This window comes from Dromaius novaehollandiae, chromosome 3, assembly GCF_036370855.1.
Source record: "Dromaius novaehollandiae isolate bDroNov1 chromosome 3, bDroNov1.hap1, whole genome shotgun sequence".
Lineage (NCBI taxonomy): Eukaryota > Metazoa > Chordata > Aves > Casuariiformes > Dromaiidae > Dromaius > Dromaius novaehollandiae.
Window position 1 is genome coordinate 66652034 of NC_088100.1, and position 6874 is coordinate 66658907.

The window sequence follows — 6874 nt, forward strand, 5'->3', positions numbered from 1 at the left end:
GAAATTTTTGAGGTGTTTGGTGCTGATGGCTTTTCCTCTTCCGGAAGGCAGGATACTTAATGCGACATAATTTTGTCTTTGTATTTTTGATTTACCAGCCTTTTGGCTAAGAACTATTTGCTTCCTTTTCTGTCTCTGTCAAAATAAGTTTTTCCTACTAGCTGTCCATCCAGCCAGGAGTGTAGAAAAGAGTTAGGCCCTAGGGTACAAAGCTGATCATCTGCATTCTTTGAGGAGTAGGTTACTCCTAGGATTTGCCATAAATTTCTTCTGAAGATAGGTATCAGAGTTTCGCTTGAAACCACTGTCTGTCTTCCTTAAACATGGTGCCAGGACTGAGGCTAGCTGAATTTATATTGGCTTCAACTTTTTCTGTTTATGGGAGAAGTTCATTCAGGTTGCCCTCTTGTCTGTATCTACAACTAATTGACAGTTTTGGTGGAGTGGGCTTTTCAATAGACTGCATGGAAGTGAGGAGGGAAGAGACAGACCCATGTATGGCAATAGGGCAGATGCTGCTGGAAATGTACCATTGTCAGAGAATGGATGATGGAGATTGAGAACAGAAATTTGTCAGCTTTTAAGACACCTCTTATTGCTAGAATGACCGTACCATGTTTTACTGATGAAAATGCAATGTGAATTACAAAGTTAGTGCAGATGTAAAGCATAATAGAAAACTTAGGTTGGACCTTCACAGTTAACCTTCTTTCTAGCTATGCCCTAGGCAGTGCCCAGTAACAGGACTTCATTTTGAAAAGCACATCCCACCCAGAAACTTCCACGTAGAAATTTCTACACAGAAATTTATGGAAAAAGGAAAACTGAACCTAGATTCTAAAATAAAACCAAATACTGAAAATTAAACTGACTACACCTTTATTGCAGTGTTTATTTCTTTGAGAAACATATGCTAATTGTTAGTGCTATCAATACTATAAGCTTCTATTTTTCTTCCATGTGGACATCTTAATAAGATGTTGTGCTTAATTTTTGTAAATGTAAACAGAATTATAGTTTTCAATGTAATTAATAATAGTCTCTGGCTAGATAAAATGGAAAGCAGAGGTTTTATGTTTTTGAAGTCTCAAAACAATAAAATGTAGGAGAGAATAGAAGTGGAAGAGGAAACTTCCAGAGCAAAATTCACTCTTAGCATTTTTCTAACGAGTTTAGTGGAGTAACACCACAAATTCATTTGACTGCCCAGAATGGGAGAGATTTGCATATTTTGTATCCAAAGAGTTTTTACTAAGCTAAAATGTTCAGCTAACTACCGTTGTGCTTAAAACTTCAAACTGTATTTTAGACCAGACAGAAGCAAATTAAGAAGTTTGAGAATGTCAATACAAATTTGTATTTAGCCACATAAGCATTTAAACGTATTCCACACTTGAGAAGTGTGGCTTTAAAAGTTAGCACAGCTTATCCATTTTTATCTGATATATGTTTAAATGGTACACTTGCCACCAAATGGCAGATCCTAAATTGCATTATGGCGCTCACAGACAAATCAGCATGCTTCAAGATCATGTCAAAGCCTGGAATCTGTGGCAAGTGTTCAGCTGTTGTATGCAAATTTGGATTTCTTTGGTTGTCATGCTCTCCTTCCCTTTCCCCTCCCTCGCCCCCCCAAAAAAAAAATTATTAGTGTGCTCAAAGCAGATAGGGAGCGAGGAAAATGACCCTATCAAATTCTGCATGAAAAGAAAGCTAATAAAATTCAGCATATGAACATTAGCCTCCACCTTGGTAATATATGATTCTATCATGTTTCAGTGTTTAGATTGTCAAGTTCTCTGCTTATGGTAGGAAGAATCTTAAAGGCTTAAAGATCTTTCACTAAAATGATGAAATTAAGCACTTTCCTGAGAACAAAATTAAACCTTTCAATAAATATGTAGAATTCTGTGCAGAGAAGGTTATGCAATATGAACACTTATGTACAAGAATCATTATTCTTTTTATTCTGTTTGCCTCTCTCTGACTGCTTTCAATTACTGTTTCATGCAAGCAGCCAGCTTGTTCATTCCTGGAGTTGTCATGAGTCATAAACAAATCACATAAACAGTTTAAAAGAAACTCAGTCCCTCCCCTGGATGTGGCAACAGTAATGGCAGGTATTTTAGACTTGTCAGTAGTTTTGTTTTGTTTTCTTTAATTGACATTATGTTGTAACTATTATGTGAGGTGCTGGTGAATGGCTTGCTTTGTTCTCCTTGGAAGATGGAGCATGCTTATACAGATGTATGCCGTTATGGGCATATCTGCAAGTGTGATTTCCGCGAATCCTTATAACTGCTACAGAAGCAATAGGTTCTTGGAGAAGGGGCAGAGATATTCTTTGCTGATGTGATTGCAGAGCATGTAAAGGAGAAAAGAGGAAAAATAGTATGAGGATGCTGCAGAACTTACAGCCAGATGGCTCTGAGTGGAAGAAAAGATGCTGTAAACAAAAAAATATTCTTAAGAATCAGTTCAGAATTTTAAGACTTAATTTATTGTGAAGATTTTAGCTACTAAAATGTGCTCCTAAAGTTTCTTAACACAGGTTCAAAGTTTATATGGACAAAATTTCATCAATGTGTATAATGATTTTGTCCATCTGCTTTGCAGTGCTAGGGTCTGGTGTCTGTGGAGCACATACTGTAGAAATATGTATATATTACAAAGGCTTTTGTGTGTGTCTTTTCAGATATTTTTTTTCCTGCCGTTACTGTATAGTAGTTGCACTTTCCAAGATTTGCTTAGGAATGGAAGTCATAATTTTCAGCTGGCATACCCCCATCTGGACATTTCCTGGAGACTGCTGCAGTTTTTTGCCTGTGCATGAAGTTGCTGGCATGCTTTAGAATTTCTTTGTGTTTTCTTCTGGGATACAGATTTCCCACACCTTCTCACTTTTTCTACTAATCCCACATTCTTGTTCAAAGCAGCATAGCCATGGTCAAGGATGGAAGGATTCACTTACTTCTGTACCTCATCAACATTCCTTAAAGTCAGTAGGCTAACCAAAGGAGAACGCATTTTTTTCCTCCTTACAGATAGTCTCAGATGTATTTTTTCTTGAACATCTTACACAAGTTGAGCCATTTGTAGACATAACTGGAAGGGAAAAATGCATCACTGGTATATTTCTCTGAGTTTTTAGCTATATTCTACATTGGCAAAATGTTGTTTTTTCAGTGCTTCTCTCCATTACAATTTAGAGTATATTCTTTCTTAGCAGGACACATCTCTGGTTATTTTCTCTAATGACAGTTTTTGATGTGAAACTTGACTAGATTTGCCAAAATCGACAAACCAGTGAACCAAGACTGGTTTAGAGGAAGAAAAGGCTGGAGTTAGTGTTCTGCAGTAGAGAGTCTACTTTGGCCAAGTTCTGCTTTGTATTTTGGAAGTTTCTTGGATAACAAAACCTTCGGGTGCAAGCCCAAATGAACCCGGGGAAAGGAGTTAGAAGCAGGATCCTCTGCCAAACAGCATCACCAAGCTTTGTTCTAACTCTCATGACTCTACCTGACTGTGGCTGCTTTTCTGTATGAGGGATTTATCTGTTTGACAGGTGTGCTGTTTCTTGTCTGTTCTGTGGTTCTAGCTGATTTCTTTCAAATAGGAGTGTCATTTTAAAAACAAAATGAGATTTAAGTATATATTAATTTTGTCTTGGAAACAGCTCTGATGTGTATCCAAGACCAGTACTTCTGACCACAATATGATGCATTAGGAAAAAACAAGATGTAAGTATGCCAGAGCTTTACAAAGCAGCCTTCTTTTGAAGAAGTGTATTAACATGTTTAAGTATATCCAATGTGAATTAGACTACAAAGGAATAATCATCTCTTTGCAGGCTAATTAGACTTCCTACTCCTGCCTCTTTGGAGTCAACAGACATTGTGTACTGCTTGCTTCTTGGCAAAACTAGAATACAGACATAAGGATCAGACAGCGCCTTGCGTTTCCTACATTCCCAATGGAGCTGAACTTCTGAAGGGAGAGCTGTGCATTTTTATATTTAACTTTGATTACTTACTTCATGAACCATCCCTAACATGGGACTGGGGCCAAAGCAAAAAAATCTAGCCTTTATTTTGATTACAGTGATGGATTTTTATTATAATTTTTGGAGTTCTATTTTTGGTATTGTATTTTACTAGTAAATTCTCATGAGTCTCATTCAACCAGTGGCCATTTTTCTGTTGAGAATGTTTTCTATTTTCTATAGTGCAAGCTCAATAAAACTGATAAAGTTTAAGAAAAATTGCTGTTGATGGGACTCAACAATTGAATGGTTCTTATTTCACTTGATGTGATTTATTAATCATAAAATTTATTAATCATAACATCCTAATATATTTTACTCTCTTCCCAAAGGAGCTTGCCATTGGTCTACAAAAGATTAAATTATTCTGTCTCCAGAAAAGACAGAGATCACCACTGTAGCACAATGTTCCTTGTTGATCCAAAAGAAATGCGCATGCTGGAAAAGGTTCAGTCTTCACAAACTGATCTCTTTGCTTTCCTGCAAATATGGCTGGCAGTAGAAATAAAAGCTAGTTATAAATTCTTAAACAACAATCCTGAATGTGCTATTACAAACAGTATTTTCAGCACAAATTCTGGTCTTTAGAGCTAAATAAATTCCCTGGAACCCTGACTGCACTAATTTTGCTTGTCTGGTTGGAGCTGGTATCCAGTGCTGTGATATAATACTCCAGTGAGCAATCTAATCTGCCTTCTCTGTTTTAATCCCCTCCTCAAGTATTTTTCTGCCTTTTTTTTCCCTGTAAGTCTGCCAAATTTTGAGAAACATTTCTATTCTAATATGCATTTTTCTGGAAATACAGGATGTTTGATCCTGAAGCATGGTAATGCAATAAATTAGATAATAAACGACACCTGTGGTGGAAAAGGGACACAAAATGAGGAACAATGTATTCTGTCCAAGTAATTCAAGAGAGTCTTTAGTCAAGAATATCTGGGTAAATTTTGCTTTCCATAACCTGCCACAGAGTCTAAATCTTACAAAAGAAGATCTAAGAACTCAACACCAGTAAGGGAGTACACAGAAGACCCACAGCAGGTTCCACACAACACCCAAATTATCCAAACATTAGAAAGAAAAGATAAAGTGTGCTTGGAATTCAACTAGTACATGGCTCTAGAAAGTCAAAATCAGTCCTTTCTTTACATCACTGCTCACACTGATGATTTCAAATGCCATTTCTGCTGGTGTTTACATTCCAGCTGTGCTTTTGACATGGCAATCACAACTCCTAAGCTGATCAAGTTTATTATAAACTAAGAGACTGAACTACAATTCCCCATGGAATTTATCACAGTGAAAAAGAGACGAATGGTCTGTAAACAAGTAAGTGAGTGTAATAGGAATCTCATAAAATTAAATGTTGTTAATATACAGAAATTCTACACAAAAACACAGAAAAAAACATTGATCACAGATAGTATAACAGCTTATTTTAAAACATGACAAATAAGCAGATTTAATTGCCCTTCAGTTTCTCTCTTTCATGATTACAGTCTTAATTGGGGAGAAGTAGTTATAGTGAATTATGTAGTGAAAATGACTAGAATATATTAAAAGTATAAATGAGATGACATAAGGAAAGGATATATTAAACTCGTACACATACAAGAAGAGGATAACTTTAAGGACACAATGAATTGTTCTGATGAAGGAATACAGTATCAGGCACGGTGGAATTTACAGCACATTTTCACCAGTTAAGGATTAGAAGCTTCATTTTGTCACTGACCATGTTTCTAGTTCTTCTTATGACCAAGTGAACAGGGTTAATAATTCTGTGTATGGCCACATGATATAGTATAGAATAAAACTTCAGAATCCTGTTTCACAGTCTCTAAGGTATTTGGAAATATATGTACAGATGCAGAACACCTTGTATTTCATTGATAGATATATTTAAATCTTGTCTGTTTTCAAAATACAAGATTGACACTAGTTTAATTGGGATTACCTGTCTGCCAAGTATGGAGAGCTGTTCCAGGCAGAAACTTCCATATAACGCTGTGCTTTTCAAAACAAAGAGAGGAAACTTTCAGATATGTGCGTTCTATGAAAACTATTATTGTAACTGCAGGAAATTTGGAGAAAGTAATACATTTTTAAACTCTAGTGTTTTCATAGTTCCTAATCCAATGTTGTCCATTCCAAAGGCAGACTCTTGTTGTTATATTAATATTCCCCATCCCAGTGATAGTTTTGATGCCACTGTTAGCTTTCTGCAGATAAATTCTCTATGTGTGGCTGAAAATCAAATGGTATTCTCTCTGAAAGGTATTCAGTTGTTATTTCACCAGAAGTGTTGATGTTGTAGTCCTAGGCCATAATTTTTCAAAGGTGCGTGGAAAAAAAATCAATGGAGTAAATCAGAGCCTGATCCTTAGAGTATTTTTCTAGAGATATTTTAAAGCAGAACAGCTCTGTTTATATACAAACTCCTTTTCTCTATTTAATATCTAATATAATAGCGCTATCATTCATGAAAAATGATTAGCTGAGTACCTGTCATGTGAATTTAAATTGTTTGCTTGCTGCTTATCAGAAACCTAGAGGCAATATGCTGTTTTCTGGTGTTTTGTTCCCAGAGGAGACAGAAGTGCTATACCTGCAGCAAATATAAATCTGGCAGACATTGGATACAAGGAGGGGAAAGGAAGTGCAGTAAGTGCGTAAAGTTGGGTAGCGTAAATACCCTTTTCCCACTCTCCATGCTGTTGAAATCCAGAATCTTCAGACTAACTGATAAAGCCCAAAGAGAGCTCTTTGTTTGCATGAGCAAAGCAAGGAGTTATTTTGGAAGGCTGCTTAACTTCAAGTGAGAAATGCTAC

At 36.3% G+C, this 6874-nt stretch overlaps 1 long non-coding RNA gene across 1 annotated transcript; it reads left to right on the forward strand.

Moving 5' to 3' along the window:
• Positions 1-2609: 2609 nt before the first annotated feature.
• LOC135328032 (uncharacterized) lies at positions 2610-4261 on the forward strand. The gene is made up of 2 exons (XR_010388758.1): positions 2610-3740; positions 3851-4261. It is a non-coding gene; the product is annotated as an uncharacterized LOC135328032 (long non-coding RNA).
• The last annotated feature ends 2613 nt before the right edge of the window (positions 4262-6874 follow it).